Source organism: Lathyrus oleraceus, chromosome 2, assembly GCF_024323335.1.
Source record: "Lathyrus oleraceus cultivar Zhongwan6 chromosome 2, CAAS_Psat_ZW6_1.0, whole genome shotgun sequence".
Lineage (NCBI taxonomy): Eukaryota > Viridiplantae > Streptophyta > Magnoliopsida > Fabales > Fabaceae > Lathyrus > Lathyrus oleraceus.
Window position 1 is genome coordinate 369,760,890 of NC_066580.1, and position 19,758 is coordinate 369,780,647.

The following is a 19,758-nucleotide window of genomic DNA, read 5'->3' on the forward strand; positions in this document are numbered from 1 at the left end:
AACCCGCAAGGGTAATCCAGGCAAAAATTAGAGACTTGAAAAAAAAGAATATATTTGCATCCCGCTAGATTGAGTACCTCACCCTGGGGCAATCTAGGCAAAAATTAGGGATCAGGCAAGTAACTGCATCCTGACAAGACTTTTTGTTCATCAGTCGTCATTTTGTCAGAAGATTCTCGATTCGTCGTCAACCGAAGCTTCGGATACATCGAGATTCAAATTGGTAGAGAAAGGATCATTATGTTCAATGTAGCCCTCTTCCAATATATATCACTGATTTCAAATTTGTACAAATCTATGGAGTCTTGCCATTTGCAGGCTACCATTCCATCAAATCAATTTGAGCTTTTTATCCAATTATTTGCACTCTTATTTGTTTCAATTCAACAAATGTTTTGCATGTTTTAAATTGATAAAATATCATTGTTTTAAACAAATCAAATTTTTCAAAATTTTTGTTTTAAACAAAGTGAACATTCACAAGATTGAAAGGATACTCAAGAATATCTCAGTGCTCTCCCGAGGGTGGCAGGATTCCCAACAGGTAAGACATTCGTTCATATTCCTGGTTTGGTGGTATCTTCTTTCTTCAGATCTTTGTTGGAGTTGTTCCTCAAACAAAGTTGTTGTTGGGGTTGTTCCCCAGTATAGTCGCAAGCAGAGTGTTGTTGAAGACTTCGTTTTTCTCCAGCAGCAGTTTTCCCCCCAGCATGGATGTTTTATTGTGAAGTTTCGGCGGTTGATGGTTTGTCATCTTGGTACCCCGTCACTTTCTCCAGTGGGTCGCATGCCCCAGACTTTATTTGTCTCCTCAGCAGTCATGAGTATAACTGTTGATTGATATTCTCCTCAGCAGTCATGAGTATAGCCATTGATTGGTACTCCCCTCGGAGTCGCGAGTAGAGTTGTCATTAATATCCCCACCAGAGTTGCAAGTGGAGTTGTTACCGCTTTTCCCCATGCAGTGTGCCAGCAGGATTTGTCTGTTTCCTCAGCACGTTTGTTTTCTTTTGAAGACGTGGTAAGTCAGTGGTTCGATACCCGATACTTTACCCTTTCCCCGACGAAGTCGTCTGTGGAATTGTTGCTATCTCTCCATCAGAGTGCTTATTTCTCTTCAGCAAAGCAGGATTTATTTTCCTACTCAGTGGTTGATTTGGGTTGACATCCCAGTATTGCATCCATCTTCTCCTCAGCTTAGTCTGTAGGATGTTTGTTGTGGCAGTTTTGCCTGTTGATTACTCCTTCAATCCCCAATATGGTCGGATGATGGCTCTAGCCTCCAGTGAACGGATTGATTTCCTGACTGCTTGTGATCCCCAGTAGAGTGGCTTTTCTTGCAGAATCTACTTGTTGTGATCGGTTTGCTATGTATATTCTCCCCAAGTGGAGCGGTTCGTCGCAGAATCTACTTGTTTAATCTGTCCTCCCTCAGTGGCTTGTTCGCAAGAGAGTAGCCGACAATTTTCCCCAGTAGAGTTGCTTATGCAGTTAGATTCTATTTGGATGATATCATTCTCCCTCAGCGGGTTGTTCCCCAGCGGAGTTGTGTGGATTTGCTTCTACAGCAGTTCGTGCTTATGCACCCTTTGTTTCTCAGTTAACACTGGGATCCCTTGCAGATATCTTGACTTCTCTTGTTCCCCTACAGATTCGTCTTGGTGGCTGTTTTGCCCGTTGTGACTTTCTGTACCCTGATGGGGTTGTTTCCTGATATCTCTGATTCTCTGCTTCTTCAGCAGTACTTGCAGATCTTTGCTTTACAGCATGTGGATCTCCGCAGAGTGGCTCTCCAGCTGGTTTTTCCCCTGGAAGTATAATACCGGACGTTTGATTCCCAGACCTGTTTGTGTTAGAATTGTCTGTTTTGTCAGCATTCATCAAACATAAATCACGCATATCCATGCATACTCATTAAACATTCAGATATTCATGTTGCATTTTTCGCCATATATCTTTTGTTTGTCGTGTCTCCTGCAACGGGTGATATAGATCTCTTTACAGATCTCCCCAAGCAGATGTTGGGTGTCTTAAATCTCTCCATATAGAGTCAACCCCATAAGCAGAAAATGTGTCTGTCTTTCCTTCTACAGTTCCCCACTGAGATATATCCTCGTGGATGACGGTTTCTTCCGTTTCCTCCCAACACATATATTGGGATGGATTTTCCTATTTGAGTTACATCCTCATTAGGACGTGTCTTGATTCAGTCCGTCTTTTCGGATCATTCCCGAATTGGCTATTTGTCAAATGTCTTGTGTTTCCCAGCGGGTTGTTCCCCAGCGGAATGTTTTTGGGCCTCTACCCTCATAACCGGTAGTTGTAAGTCCTATCTTTCCTGGCTTTCTTGACAGAATTTGTGGTTATACACCTTTTATTCTCCAGCCAGAGTTTTTGGTTTTCTACCTACTACCCGGTAGTTGTAAATCCTATTTTTCCTGCTCTTCAGCAGTTTGTGGTTTGTTATAAACCCTATTTTGGTTTCCCGTGCGGATTTGTGATTTGTTCTATCCCCACGCGGAGTTTTTGGTCTTCTACCCCGTATTCGGTAGATGTAAACCCTAATTTTGTGGTTATCTTCATTCAATATTTGATGATGATTTTCCTTTGCTTGGATAAGTTGCTCAGATCAGCACTTATATCCCTAGCAAGTCTTTTGTGGATAAATTGCCGTATGCTAGCAATTTTTATCCCCAGCGGGTCCTTTCACCGTTTGCTAGTGATTTGTTCCCCGGATCATTGATTATTCATCAATGCATCCCCAGCTAGTCCCTGTGGATAATTGCCGGATGCTTGCAAATTATCCTCATCAGATCGCCTTTCATTTACCCTTTTGTTGGTAATGTCTGTTGCTCCCTTTGAATGGTCATCATTATATGCCTAGTTTGGTATCCCGATGCCTTTCTTTTCGGTAGATCACCTATTATATACCCAGTAACCGGTATCTCTGGTGTTTCTTACCATGCGAGTTTATTATCTACGTTCTGACGGTAATAGATAATATATCTCATGCGAGTATTCTTATCCACGGTCTGCCGGTAATGGATATTATATCTCATGCACTCTTTGGGTTTGTGTCCCCATTTGAGTAAGATTTGTTTTCCCGTTGTGGATTCGAATGCCCATCCTGTAAGTCGATTTGCTTTTTCAAGCCCTCCTTTCGGATGATGAGTGTTTTGGAAGTGAAAACCAATTCACGATTCCGGATTTTATCCTTAAACAACCCAGTAACCGGTTCAGGATAATATTCCATGCGAGTATATTATTCACGGTCTGCCGGTAATGAATAATATATCTCATGCGCTCTTTAGTCGGAATCCTTTGTTGATTTTCCCCAGCTGAGCAAGATTCGCATTCTTTGTAGAATCGAATATCCATCCTTTAACCAGTTTGCGTTTTGGATGATGAGTGTTTTGGAACACACACCAATTCACGCTTTTTTGTCCATCCTTTTAACAAGTCTGCTGTTCTAGCTTTCTTCAGGGTGATGAGTGTTTTGGAACACACACCAATTCACGTTTTTTGTCCATCCTTTTAACAAGTCTGCTGTTCTAGCTTTCTTCAGGGTGATGAGTGTTTTGGAACACACACCAATTCACGTTTTTTGTCCATCCTTTTAACAAGTCTGCTGTTCTAGCTTTCTTCAGGGTGATGAGTGTTTTGGAACACACACCAATTCACGTTCTTTTTATCCATCCTTTAACCAGTTTGCATTTTGGATGATGAGTGTTTTGGAACACACACCAATTCACGTTCTTTTTATCCATCCTTTAACCAGTTTGCGTTTCGGATGATGAGTGTTTTGGAACACACACCAATTCACGCTTTTTTGCCCATCCTTTAACCAGTTTGCGTTTTGGATGATGAGTGTCTTGGAACACACACCAATTCACGCTTTTTTGTCCATCCTTTTAAACAAGTCTGCTGTTCTAGCTTTCTTTCGGATGATGAGTGTTTTGGAACACACACCAATTCACGTTTTTTGTCCATCCTTTAAACAAGTCTGCTGTTCTAGCTTTCTTCAGGGTGATGAGTGTTTTGGAACACACACCAATTCACGTTTTTTTGTCCATCCTTAAACAAGTCTGCTGTTCTAGCTTTCTTCAGGGTGATGAGTGTTTTGGAACACACACCAATTCACGTTTTTTGTCCATCCTTAAACAAGTCTGCTGTTCTAGCTTTCTTCAGGGTGATGAGTGTTTTGGAACACACACCAATTCACGTTTTTTTGTCCATCCTTAAACAAGTTTGCTTTCGCTCTCTTCAGGATGATGAGTGTTTTGGAACACACACCAATTCACGCTTTGGTCGGTCACCTATTATATACCCAGTAACCGGTATCCTTGGTGTTTCCTTCCTGATTTTTGTTACCCTTATGCCGGTAACATCTCATTTTCTTTGGTGCTTCCTCAGTGAAGTTTTCTGTTGCTTCTCCCCAGGAGTCAGCTTGTGTCTCTCCAATGGATTTATTTTCCTTTGGAATTTTTCTTTTCCCCAGCGTGAGTCCTTCACTCCCCAGTGAGTTCTCCAGTCTGTTTTCTGTTATTTCCCTAATCAAAGTCGTGTTTTGTTCACACTGTGTCAGTTTTGTTTATCCCCAACTAGAGTCTTGTTAGAGTCTTTGTTCCTGGTGAGTGTATTACTCCGATGGATCGTCCTTTCTTCTGTGTGAATCATATTCCCCACAGAATTTGTGTCTTTTACATACATACATTTGCATCATGAGGTCTCTTAGGGACCAAAATTTGTCTCATTACTGTTATTTAAGCCCATTCTACCGCGTCGAGATGAAGATTTCTAAACTTCACTTCTCCGGCTAGAATGACCTTAAATAGGGGCATCTGTAAGACCCCAATTTTGGGCCCTAAGATCCCTCATGGCCCATATCATATCATATCATGGCCTCAAGGATCATTGCATGCCCTAGTCCCCTCCTAGTGGGTAGATTGCCTTGTGGTTTGTTTCTTGATCACCAAGCATGCCTTGCATTTGTATATCTTTGCTTTTCATATGTTTACTAACCAAAAAGTACAAAAATATTGTCAGTTTAACCTTGTTGCTTGCAGTTGAAGCAGTCATCAGCAATTAGGTCAAAGACAGTCAACAGTCAGTCAAAGCAATGGATGGTGGCCATTCTTGCAGAATTTGGGCACCATGATCAATAATCAAGAGTTCACATGACTTGAGACATCATTTGAAGTCAAGTTCTCAAGGAATTAGGGTTTGGAATTCATCAGAAATACTTCAGTCATCTAAAACCCTAGAAAAGTCAAACTTGGTCAACTGTGGATTTAATCAGTGATTTGATGGATAGAATTGATTTGAAGAAGTTCATTCATGCTCATACAAGCCTCATCTATCATGCCAAACCTCATCATGAAAGAATTTGAAGTAAAATCAGAAATTTCCCAAAATAGAAAGTGGACCTGTAATTTCAACTGCCAAAAATGGAAACTTCTTGATCCTCAGCTTACATCATGATACAAGCTTCAAATGAATTTTTGCCCAACATGAAAGTTGAAGATCTTGTTCTCCCATTTTCAAAAAGTCCAAGAACTCTCAAATCCCATGTGTGGTTGTCAAGATATGATCAATTCAATTTCAAAAATTTGTGAACTTCAAAGAGCCATATCTCATGAACCATAAGGCCAAATTTGATGGGGTTTTTTCCTACAAACCACATTTTCCCTCCTCTTTCCAAAAATATAAATTTCATGAACCAAAACCTTGCCAATCAAAATGGCATTTTTTGACCTATTTCATTTAAAAATCAAGTTTGACCAATAGTTGACTTTTTGATTCTTTGATTTTTTCTCACTTTGGCCAATTGGGATTTGTTTCATATGGTATTTGCAACATGCTCCAAGTCCAAGTTTGTGTTCATGCTATCACCATGCTACCATTTTGACCAAAAGGTGCAAACTTGTTAATTTTGCAATTGGCTTCATTAAGTAAAAGCAAGGTTAGCAATTTATGTACAGACCAAAAACAGCAAGAAGATTGGTCATATGCAGCCTGTACCAAGCCCAATTCGTGCAGCCATATACCTCCATTTACACTTGTGTCAAAATTAGCAATTTTTGCAAATGATCTCATTAAAACAAAACCAGCTTAGCATGTCTTAAACCAACTTTAAACAGACATATTTAAGTTCATTTATGACATTTTGCAACCCTAGAATCACAGCCACACACGACCAAAAACATCCATTCTCTCATTCTTGCAATTTTTGCACATTTGCATTTTTGCTCAAAATCATCAAAGCACCATGAGCTCTCTTGGATATTTCATGACCTGGACATCATTGTGAGGCCACTCCAAGCTCCATTCCCCTACTGCAAAGCCCCCCCACGTTCTGTTTTTCTCCAAAGCTCAACAATGGCAGATTGTGATTTCGAAGTTTTCAAGCATCATTGAGTTAACTAGCTTCAAGAATCCATCATTTCAAAGCACAAGGGAGATCTGTTTCAAGCTTATACCATCAATACATCACTGTTGCTACAATTTCTTCAAATCAAGTAAGGTTTTCGACCCACTCTTTTCTCAGAATGTTGCCATGCCATGTGTAGTTCTTACCTTGCTGAGTATTGTGCAACTTGAATCACATTAATTGGTTAACTATGCTGTGTTAAATCTGAGTTTTCATTTTGTGTACAAATATGTTTTCCATCGATTTGGTTTGTCTAAGATGATTTAATGAAATTGGATACCATATTTGTGCTGCCTGATGTTTGTTGATGCTATTGCTATGATTAATTTGTTGTTCTGGGCATGTTGAGATTTTCGAGTTCATGAAGCTGATGAATGCTTGCTGTTATTTTTTTGAAACCTTAAGTTGCCCAGAAAATTTCTCATTGCTTGTGTTGTTTTGTTGTTTATGTCATGAAGAACACTGTTAGTTGCCGTGCTGTTGATTGATTCTGTTTGAAGTTGTTTGTTTGATGATGGATATTGTTAATGAACATGATGCCATGGCTGTTGCTAAAACCCTAGGGTTTTTGAACCCAGAATTTTGGACCTTGATTGGTCCGTATACTGTTCCATTGGCCATCAGCCAATGAGAACATTTCGTTCTCCATGCCAAAACACTGCGTTTTGCTTAATGTTGCCAGGAATTACAAATTTGCCACGCTGACCACATGTTTGACTTGTTTGCCATGCTATGTACTCATGTTTGCTACAAATTGTTACACAACTTCAAAAATTCATTTCTCCTTCATTATTCATCCAAAAATCCTGAAATGTTTTGCATAATGATCACATGAATGTCTATTATTTAATCATGATTTTTGTTGAATTTTTGATTGGCTGGATTTTAAATGGTATGAGTTTTCTTGTCATGTATGCTCATTTGATACCTTGTGCCAAAACTTTTGTGAAATAATGATGATGTATCCAATGCCTCTGAAATTTTTTGTGGTGAAACTAGACTCATTCATCTTCATTTTGGTATAAAGTTTGTGGATTTCCCATTTGTGGTTTGTGTGATATGATTTTTTGAAGTTAGAGGTTACATTTGGTGTCACAACATGAATGTGCATTTTCATGAATTTTGTTAACTTGCTTCCTCTTATCCAAATGACCCCAAATTTTGCATGAATGATCTCTTACATGTCTAGTTTGTGTATGAATTTTCCTGGAATTAATCATGCTGTTTCCAATTTGTTTGAGAATTTTCTTCCCTGCCTAGTCAATGGTTGACTTTATGTGATACATGATGCCAAATCCTTTGTGAAATTCTCATACCATATTGTATGATCATGAAATTTCATATGTGCATACTAGACATCTTGAGCTTTGCATTGGTGTTAATCTCATTCATTTCTCATCTGTTTTCAATTTGATATGATTTTTTGAAGTTGACCCATGTTTGTTGACTTTCATTGTGCATGCTTAAATTTGGTTTGACTTCTTGATTTTAATTGACTGCCTTCCTCTCATCCAAATGCATTGAAATTTGACATGCTTGCCATGCTAGATGTTAGGATTGAATGTGATTTATTTGATAATTTTTGAGATTGTTTGGGTTGACTTTTGAATGAGGTCTTGCTGTTGACCTTTTGTATGCTTCTCTTGTCATGCTTTGCATTCTTTTGTGTATGAAATGACATTGATGCATGATTTGATTGTGAATCCAATTGAGATAGCTTCTTAAATGTTTGAACATGAATTGGGTTGACTTTCCTTTGCTGTTTTGACCTTTTCTTTCATCTTTGACCCTAGGCTAGTCCTAGTGGTCTTTTGAGCTTACAATTGAGTTAATGTTTCAGGTTAAGCACCAATGCCTCAAAGATCATTCAAATTTGATTGAGTTGGATTATATATATCATGTTCTAACCCTTGTTTTGTAGGTGTGACTCATATAGTTGAGTCTTGTGCTTTGCACATTGGTCCCTCTGCGGTTGACTGTTGTTTATCCATTCCTTTTGTTTTAAACTGTTGAACTGTTTACTAATTGGTTTGACTTTTTCAGGTACTTTAGTTGCTTAAGTTCTTTGAACTTGCTTGCTTTGCTATTTAGCAATTGCTTTTGAGGTATAATTACTTCTTCTTCATGTAGTCTGGAGACCCGGTCTGTTATTTGACCGGGCAAACTGTCTGAAGTCCTCCTTAAGAGGCAATGCCTGTGTGTGTTTAAAATTGTCCCAAGCAGGAAAAGTCCTTCAAGTAAGGCAATTGGTAGATCAAAGGGATAAGTAGCCTATCCCCATACTATTCAGTGTGTCCTCTCCTTGCTCCCATTACATGGTTGAAGCATTGAGATAAAAACCCAAGATCTATCGAGTCAATAATGTGGAAAGAGCTCCATCTTTCTGAGCTCCCACACTTTCTTTGATGCTCTCCCTGATCAGGGATAGAAGCAATGAGGCACACCCCTCATTCTCCTTTTCATCTGCTTCACCTTAGCCTCTCAATGGCAAGGTTAAGAGCGACCTTTACCTACTACAGTGGACTTTCATAGTCAAACCCTCTTGTGTGAGCCCCCTTGTTTGGCTATAGAGTGTGCTGTTTGATATTCATTGGTTGATTGATTGCTTCATATACACATGTTTGCTTGTATGTTATGCATTTATCATCATCAATTGCCATTAGTGCATGATCATATCATTTGTCTGTGTGACTTTTATTATTGTTGTTTGCCCATTGAGGACAATTGTAAGTCCATTGCTTTGGCATTTGCTCCTATGATATGGAAGTGAGTATAAGACCATCACCTTGGCCACTCATCTTATCTTTGCTTGATGCATTTGATTGTATGTGAGGAGGCAACTGTAAGTCCCTGCAAGTTGGCATTTGCTTTCCCATGATCACATGATGCTTTGTTTGTTTGTATGAGAGGATACAACTGTAAGTCCCTGCAAGTTGGCATTTGTATTCCTAGGACCATACTGTGGAGGTTAGAGTAAGCCCAAATAGATTGGCATCTGACGTCCATGTTTTGCTTCTGTTTGTTTATGTGAGGTTGCAATTGTAAGTCCCTGTAAGTTGGCATTTGCTTTCCTGTGATCATGTGTTGCTTCTGTTCTTGTATGTGAGGATCCATTGTAAGTCCCTGTAACGTGGCATTGGATTTCCTAGGACCATACTGTGGAGTTAACCTAAGTCCAGACAGATTGGCAGTTAACTTCCATTTCTCATCTTTGTTTTTCTTTTGAGGAGATTAGTGTAAGTCCATTGAGTGGCATCTGATATCCATTTCTGTTTTAGGAGACTGGTGTAAATCCATCTATTGGTATCCGGTATCCGCTTTTATTTCTTTGCCTGTGGAGATTAGTGTAAGTCCATAGAGTGGCCTCTGATATCCCGTTTTGTTTTAGGAGATTGGTATAAGACCATTGATTGGCATCCGGTATCCGCCTTTCTTTGCTTTGTTTGTCTATTATTATCCATTGCTATTCCAAAGGACACACTTGAATCATCCCCTATATGATCTCAAGAAGTGAACCTTCTAAGAAGTTTTACTATCCATATTCATCCATTCATCCCCATTATGTCCTAGACTTTTTCACACTTTATCTTTCAAACTTGACATAAGTGTTGTGCAAACATCTTCATGTTTTCTAACTAAAAACCTGGACCCCAAGTCCTTGACTTTTTTCAAATTCCATTTTCATAATACTTCTTTCAAATCAATCTTAATCATACTTTGACTTCATTTTTCATAATCACAATCAATTAACTTCACTCATTCACTTGTTTTGGCTTTGTCCATTATTAATCTTTTCATGCATTAGCCATAGGTTTCAATTATCATTGTGGTTGATGTAAATCTTGCCTATCCTTAGTGAGTCGACAGTAAGACTTCCGTACTGAAAACAGGGCTAACCCCTCTAGTACGTCGAAGCTATCCTCGCATGGTGGATGTTGTTTTTGGTCGAGTGTTCTCCCATTGATAATGAAAAGCCTCAGTGCTTGTGTTTAAAACTGAATCCACCAACTTTTGGAAATCTTTTAGCCGAACTACGGCGTTTTGATCCTTACCTTTGATGGAAGGTACGTAGGCAGCGGGTTCATCCGTTCAAACCCAATAACCCAATAAAAAATTGTATATTCTTTTCTCATCATCCCAATCATGTTTGCACAATACTTATGTCATAACAAATAACAATTTAGTACAACGAGTGTGAAAAGGGCTCCCTAGGAGTACCTAGGACGTAGTGGGTGCCTAACACCTTTCCATTGCGTAATTTACCCCTTACCCAGACTCTCTGATCTTTTTATTAGTTTTCTACGTGTAAAACTTCTTAGGCTTTTGTTCGCTTTTTAGCCAATCCTTTGGATAAATAAAAGTGCGGTGGCGACTCGAAAATTTCAATGTATCTCTAGCTTATGGTTTAATCGATAAATCATATAGCGACGAATACACCGCTACAGTTGGGATAGACTTTCATGCAAAAATTGTCATCAAAATTCGTTATGTAGGCCAAGATTTTTGTGCTCCCGCCTCTCGTCCCGTGGCCCGTTCCATTTCGACGACTAGTCGTGGTCGAAAGTCGAGGATTATTTGAAATGCTTAGTGTAACACCTCAAAATTTGCCCTCCTCTCTTGGGACTAGGTTAACATATTGCATATCATTTTTAGGTCATTAGGCATTGCATATTGCACATCATGTGGTTACATTGTGCAAGTCATCATCATAAGTCTTGATCAGGAGATGAAGGGGTCATGATGCAAGCTAGGGTTTCATTGGACTGGATCACTAACTATCTGAGGGTGGTGATTCAAATTAGGGTTTCTGGATTCTCAAGGAGATTGGTCTACATCTTGGTTGAAGTGATACATCATCATCATCATGGTCTTGATATCATCCAAGAGGTTCAAGAGATTGATCAGCTACCTTGGGATTAGGGTTTTGACCACTGGTCAACCCTAATCAGTTGTATTGTGCCAATCAGGGCTTGTGAAGGAGGGGGTCTATAATGGACATGGGGATCATTTCATGAATATATTGAGCTTATGGAAGCTAGGGTTTCATCATTGAGCCATTTCATCAGAGAATTGGGGCTCAACTTGATCAGTGCATTGCCAAATTCATCTGTCAGTTGAAAAAGTCAACTGTGGTCAACTGTGCTTGGTTTTATGGATTTGGAGGTGGGAGAGAGTTGGATACACTTCATTCATGTTGAAACAAGTTTCATTTGACATTTCAAACATCAAGAATGAAGGAAATAAAGTCAGACAAAAAAAATTGCCAAAAATAGAAAGTGACTTGTAATGGAAGTTTCCAAAAATGGAAAGTTTTTCACCACAAAATTACATGTCCAAAAAATCTTCAAATGAAATTTTGTTCAACATGAAAGTTGTAGATCTTGCTCTCACCTTTCCAAAAAGTCCAAGAACTTGAATTTCCCATGTATGGTTGACAAGTTATGGTCCATTCATTTTCCAAGAATGCCTAAAATCAAAGTGGCATAACTTTCACATGGAATGTCCAATTTGAGTGATCTTTTTGTGAGAAAACCCCATTTCACATGTACTTTCATGATGCATAATCAAAATTCATCAAAAATGGTCATAGCAAAAAGTCAAATTTCAAGTGGACTATTTAGCATTTTTGGCATGAGATAGTGAATTTGAGAAATACTTGGATTTTTCACACAAGACCACTTCCAACACACTCCAAATGCTAAATGAAATTTGCTCCAACTGTCATGGCACTGTTACATTGGTTAATTGGCAAGGTCATTTTTGAACTTTCACTTAAAGTGGCATTAACACTAATCCAATCCAATTTTGTTAATTATGATTAAGGAAATGGATTAGGCTATGGTATAAGTTACTAATCATAACAGAATTGGTAATGAGATTGCACATTCCAAGAATTGTAACTGCTTTTCCCTCCAATTCTCTCAAATTCTCCAAAACTTCATCAATCATTTCTCAACATTTCTTCACCAAATCTTCATCAATTTGCTTCATTCTTCGTGGATCCATGCTCCAAACGCCTTGAGGAAGAACTGTTTTGCTGAATCCACGACAAAAGCTCCAAGAATTTGGACTGTCCAAAGCTTGCACAACAATGGCAAATGGATGAATCTTGCAATTGAAGCATCCTTGAGCTGAAGAATCTTTTCCTATCATCTTCCTGAACTTCAAGCTTCATCTGTTTTTGCTTTTCACTCCTTGAAACATCAAGATTCGCATCTGCCATCTCCATAAGGTGACTTTTCGAAAATCTCCATTGCTCAAATCATGATATGCGTTTTGTAGATCTTTCATTGTAGATTAACATGATGCTTGTAGTTTTTAATTTGATTGAGTATTGGATGAGAAATCGTGAGTTGAAGTTTGATGTGCGTTTCTTCTTTTGCTCGATCCCGTTCACATGTTTAGAATTAGGTTAAAATAGTTACATATTCGTGATGTGCTACTTGAGACGGTTCTAGTGATATATGGCACGAGCATTTTCATTAAAATTTGTTGTTCTTCATTTCTGGAATTTTTGAAGTTGTTCTTGAGGAAGAACACTTCCAGAAATGCGTTTGATCCAGAATTTCGCATGGCCTTGGTTTGAATTGTGTTTGGCGCGCCTCAGAGCCAATAGGAACGCGCCATGGCTTCTAATTGAAGCGGCGTCGTTTTGGCCTGGCTGTTAAATATTACAAGTTTGCCATTTTCAGGATATTATTTCCATTATTTCATTTTTCTTTTTCATTCTTTATTTCATTTTGTGGCATGATCTTTAGAAAATCATAATTGATTCATTTTTTATCCAAATTGAGTGAGGTTTTTTCACCATGCTCCTTGTAATGTGTAGAATTTAATCATGATTTTTGTGATTTTTGTGCACGTGTGGAAAATTAAAATGCTTAGGGATTGATTCAATGTGTCACATTTGAACATGTCTTACCATATCTTTCATGAAATGATGATGCCTTCAAATAAATTCATGAAATTTTTTGTGCTTATTCTGGACTCTTTGATGGTGATTTTGATAAGTGGTTTGCACTTTTTGGATCCCTGGTTGTTGAGATATGAATTTTTGAATAGAGGTGTGACAATTTGTGTCACACCAAGCTTGATGAATTTCATGATTTTATTTGCCTTGCTTGTGAACATTGAATTGAGCCAATTTTTTGCATGGTTGAACATATGTATGTTGAGATGGCATGTGAATTTTTCTGGATTTATTGATGGCATTTCCTAATTGATTGAGATTTTTCCCTCTGTTTGGTCATTTTGTTGATTCCATGTGACACATGTTACCATTTGATTTGTGAAATTCTGGTTACTGATTGTATGAGTGTGAAATTTGACATGAGTATTGTAGACACATTATAGGTCATTGTGGTTTTGATCCCATTCATTTATCATGTATTTTCACTGATTTATGATTTTTGGAAGTTGATGTTTGTTTGGATACCATGTGTTGGCTTGCTTGAACTTGTCTGAACTTGATGAATTTAATTTCCATACTTCCATTAATCCAAATGAGCTGAAAATTGATATTCTATTCATTGAATGTGTTCTGTTTAGGTTGGAATTTTTATGGAATTTATTGAATTGTTTTGATAGGGATTTGATTGAGATCTTTCTGTTTGGTCATTTGGAGTTGCAAATTGCATGTTTGATACTATTTTGTGCATGAAATGATAATGGTGAATGGTATGAGCATGGGACCAATTGCATTTGCTTCTAAATTGTTTGAATGTGATTTTGGATAATTTTCACTTGCTGTTTTGGATTTTTCATCCCCTTTGGACCCTAGGCTTGGCCTAGTGGTCTAGTTTCTCATGTTTGGTTTGGATTTTCAGGTTGAAATGCAAAAGGCTTAAGGAGGAAAATTCAAGTTAATTAAGTTGACTTGTGAATTGTTTATGACTAACATTGGCTTTGTGTTGTAGGGTTTGATGCTTGAGTTTGAGCTCATGGCTTGCACTTGTGTGCATTAACTTGTGTTTGACTGTACAGATTAACATTTGCTGTTTACTGTTGGTTTGTTTGAGTACTGATGATACTTGATTGATTTCAGGTACATTAAGTCGCTTTAGTTCTTTAAGAACTTGCTTGCTGTTGCTTGGTTTTTAAACCAATTGAGGTAGAATTTCTATTCTCCATGTAGTCTGGAAGACCTGGCCTGTTACTTGGTCAGGCAACTGTCTGAAGTCCTCCTTAAGAGGCGATGTTTGTGATTGTTTACTTTTGTCCCCAAGCAGGTAAAGACCTCTATGAGGCAATTGGCGGAACCCAAGGGATATGCAATCTATCCCCCGCTATTCTGTTGAGTCGTCCATCTGCTCACACCACTGTGTTGACGCATTGGGACATTAACCCAAGATCTTGTACTTTGTACAGTTGTGTCAGAGTCTTGAGCGTAGAAGGGTCCCTCCATTCTGGACCCACGCTCCTTTGTCTGAAGCTCTCCCTGGACAGGGATAAGAGCTGTGAAGTCTAATCTTCACTCACCTTTCATCTGCTTCACCCTGACTCTCAATGTCAGGGTTAAGAGCGAACACTACCCTATACAGATGACTTGCCTCGGCAGTCCACCCTTGTTTGAGCCTCACTTGACTGGATATAGTGTGTGCTATGTGAATGTTTGCTTTATTATGATTGATGCTTGCATGTGTGTTTTGCTTTTCCTGGTTAGGATTAGTTTGCTGTTGAGCAAGTTAGGATAGAAACCACAACATAGGGCAATGATGCATGATAACACTAGGCTCGAGTACAGCTCCCTAGTAGTGTGTCTCCCCTTGGTTTCTGGCTAGAATTTCTTTCCCTTTCAGGGGAACTACGTCGCCCTGATCCTCATACCAGATGAGGTACGTAGGCAGGAGACCGTGCGAGGTCTCTCCGGGCACTTTTCTTTCTTTTTGTGTGTGTGCTTGACGGTTATAGGCTCGAGTTCCCGACTCCCTATTAACTTGTTTGGTTGTTGTGTGCTTGGAAGCTGATGTAAGTCCATCGAGTGGCATTCGGGTTCCAGTGTGCGTGTGTTTGGTTCGGATGCCGATGTAAGTCCAGTGATTGGCGTTCGGGCTCCACGTTTGCCTTTTTGTGTGTGTTTTGGTTCGGATGCTGATGTAAGTCCAGTGGTTGGCATTCAGGCTCCATGTTTGCCTGTGTTTGTGTGTGTCTTGTTTGGCGTGCGTGAGCCGAACTACGACAGCTCTGATTCTCGTTCCAGACGAGATACGTAGGCATAGGACGCGATGTCCTAGCGAGCCCTCTCCTCTTTTACCCCACCTGCGTTGTCTTCGGTGTGTGTGTGTGATGTTTGTTTAGCAACCTATTCTTTCTTTAGAGCGTGGATCCCGTCGAGTACGACGGACGTGAGGGGTGCTAATACCTTCCCCTTGCGTAACCGACTCCCTTACCCTTTCTCTTTGGTCGCGAGACCATGCTTTTCCCAGGTTTACTCTGAGCGTTTCCTTTCCCTTTTTTGGGATAAATAACGCACGGTGGCGGCTCTGTGTTGTTTTGTTTTAGCCCGCCGGTTGTTTTTCGCGGATGCGACACTTAGAAAATTTGGAGTCCCTCAAAATTTATTTCTATATATGTCCATGCAAAAATTGGAGTGCAAATTCGTAGTGTAGGCCAAGTTTTTGTCGCTCCCGCCTCTCGTCCCGTGGCCTATGGCCAATGGCCAACACGTTTCGGTCGAAAAATCGAGGATTGTTCGGAATGCTCCAAAACTTTGGATTCCTACAACATTTATTGAGATAGGTGTCCATGCAAAAATTGGGATATAAATTTTTTGTGTAGGTTGTGTTTTTGTCACTCCCGCCTCTTGTCCGGTGGCTTGTAGCCTATAGCCTATGGACCACGCGTTTCAGTCGAAAAATCGAGGATTGTTCGGAATGCTCTGAAACTTTGGAGCCCCTTAACATTTCTTGAGATAGGTGCCCATGTAAAAATTGGGATACAAATCCTTTGTGTAGGCCAAGTTTTTGTTGCTCCCGCCTCTCGTCCAGTGGCGTATGGCCTATGGACCATGCGTTTCGGTCGAAAAATCGAGAATTGTTCAGAATGCTCTGAAACTTTGGAGTCCTTTAACATTTATAGATATATGTGTCCATGCAAAAATTGGGATACAAATTCTTTGTGTAGGCCAAGTTTTTTTCGGTCCCGCCTCTCGTCTCGTGCCCGTGGCTTATGGCCTATGGACCACGCGTTTCAGTCGAAAAATCAAGGATTATTCGGAATCCTCCAAAACTTTGGAGTCTCTCAACATTTATTGGTATAGATGTCCATGCAAAAATTGGGGTACAAATTTGTTGCGTAGGACAAGTTTTTGTCGCTCCCGCCTCTCGTCCCATGGCCTGTGGTCTATGGCCTATGGACCACGCGTTTTGGTCGAAAAACCGAGGAGTGTTCGGAATGCTCCGAAACTTTGGAGTCCCTCAACATTTATTGAGATAGGTGTCAATGCAAAAATTGGGATGCAAATACTTTGTGTAGGCCACGTTTTTGTCGTTTCCGCCTCTCGTCCCATGGCCCGTGGCCTATGGCCTATGGACTACGCATATCGGTCGAAAATTCGAGAATTATTCGGAATGCTCCGAAACTTTGGAGCCCTCAACATTTCTTGAGATAGGTGTCCATGCAAAAATTGGGATACAAATTCTTTGTTTAGGCCAAGTTTTTGTCGCTATCGCCTCTCGTCCCATGGGTCGTGGCCTATGGCCTATGGACCACGCATTTCGGTCGAAAAATCGAGGATTGTTCGGAATGCTCATAAACTTTGAAGTCCATCAACATTTATTGGTATAGATGTCCATGCAAAAATTGGGGTACAACTTCATTGTATAATCCTAGTTTTTGTCGCTCCCGCCTCTCGTCCCGTGGCCCGTGGCCTATGGCCCATGCGTTTCGGTCGAAAAATCGAGGATTGTTCGGAATGCTCCGAAACTTTGGAGTACCTCAACATTTATTGAGATAGGTGTCAATGCAAAAATTGGGATACAAATTCTTTGTGTAGGCTAAGTATTTGTCGCTCCCGCCTCTCAGCCCGTGGCCCGTGGTCTATGGCCTATGGACCACGCGTTTCGGTCGAAAAATCAAGGATTATTCAGAATGCTCAGAAACTTTGGAGTCCCTAAACATTTATTGTTATAGATGTCCATGCAAAAATTGGGGTACAGATTCGTTGTGAATGCCATGTTTTTGTCGCTCCTGTCTCTCGTTCTATGGCCTGTGGCCTTTGGCCAATGGACCACGTGTTTCGGTCGAAAAATCGAGGATTGTTCGGAATGCTCCGAAACTTTGGAATCCCTCAACATTTATTGAGATAGGTGTCCATGCAAAAATTGGGATACAAATTCTTTGTGTAGGCGAAGTTTTTGTCGCTCCTGCCTCTCGTCCCATGACCTATGGCCTATGGACCACGCGTTTCGGTCTAAAAATCAAGATTGTTCGGAATGCTCTAAAACTTTGGAGTCCCTCAATATTTATTGGTATAGATGTCCATGCAAAATTTTGGGTACAAATTCGTTGTGTAGGCCAAGTTTTTTTCGCTCCCGCCTCTCGTCCCGTTGCATATGGCCTATGGACCACGCGAAAAATCGAGGATTGTTTGGAATGCTCCGAAACTTTGGAGTCCCTCAATTTTTTTTGAGATAGGTGTCCATTTAAAAATTGAGATACAAATTCTTTGTGTAGGCCATGTTTTTGTCGCTCTCGCCTCTCGTCCCGTGGCCTATGGCCTTTGGAGCGCGTGTTTCGGTCGACAAATCGATGATTGTTCGAAATGCTCCGAAATTTGGAGTCCCTCAACATTTCTTGAGATATGTGTTCATGCAAAAATTGAGATACAAATTCTTTGTGTAGGCCAAGTTTTTATCGCTGCCGCCTCTCGTCCTGTGGCCCGTCCCGTATGGACCACTAGGTCCGGTCGAAAAATCGAGGATTGTTCAAAATGCTCAGAAACTTTAGAGTCCCTCAAAATTTGTTGGGATAGGTGTCCATGTAAAAATTGGGATCAAAATTCGTTGTGTAGGGCAAGATTTTGTTGATCCCGCCTCTCGTTTTGTGGCTCGTGGCCTATGGACCACGCGTTTCGATCGACAAATCTAGGATTATTCGGAATTCTCCGAAACTTTACAGTCCCTCAACATTTGTTGGAATAGACGTCCATGTAAAAATTAGGATCAAAATTCGTTGTGTAGGCCAAGATTCTGTTGATCCCGCCTCTCATCCTATGGCCTTTGGACCATGCGTTTCGGTCGACAAATCGAGGATTGTTCAAAATACTCACAAAGTTTTCATTTCCTCAACATTTGTTGGAATAGACGTCCATGCAAAAATTGGGATCAAAATTCGTTGTGTAGGCCAAGATTTTGTTGATCCCGCCTCTCGTCCCGTGGCACGTGGCCTATGGACCACTCGTTTCGGTCGACAAATCGAGGATTCTTTGAAATGCTCCGACACTTTGTAGTCCCTCAACATTTGTTGGGATAGACGTCCATGCAAAAATTAGCATCAAAATTCGTTGTGTAGGCCAAGATTTTTGTGCTCCCGCCTTTCGTCCCGTGGCCCGTTCCGTTTCGACGACTAGTTCCGGTAGAAAGTCGAGGATTATTCGAAATGCTTAGAAAATTTGCAGTCCCTCAACATTTGGTGGAATAGACGTATGGATCACCCGATTCGGTCGAAAAATCGAGGTTGTTCGAAATGCTCCAAAATTTTGCAAGTCCTTTCCATATGTATTGAGGAAAGATCATGCAAAAAAATCGGCTCAAAATTGGTGTTTTCGCTTAGGTTTTCGCTGTTTTCGGTCCGTACAAAGTCGACACTTAGAAAAATCATAAAAAATTTAACTTTTAAATTTTTGCTTAGGGTAGTCTCTTCATCTCCTCCCACTTCTTAAATTTCAAAATCTCTCTCTCTTTTAAAAAAAATTCTTTGCTTGTAATTTCAAATTTAGACATGTTTTAATGATTAGAAACTTTGGCCTTATGCCATTGAGTTTTTTCACAATTTTTCTTAAATAAATCTTGTAAAATAACTTAACTATATTGACTTAAATTTCAAAAGGACAAAAAAGAATTAACAACCCTATTCAAATTTTTGGCCTTTTGTGCCTTTTCATCTAAACTTTTGTTAAAATTAATTCACCAACTCATTTGAAATTTTTACCACGAACTACGAGGTTTTGATCCCTCATTTTATGTTGGTACGTAGGCACGAGACCGAAGGTCTTGTCAAACACAAGAATATAATCAATGAATTCTTTTCTCATCCCCACACTCTTTATTTATCAAACATCATTTATACCCAAAAACATATGCACACAAAAAAGGACTCCCTAGGAGTAC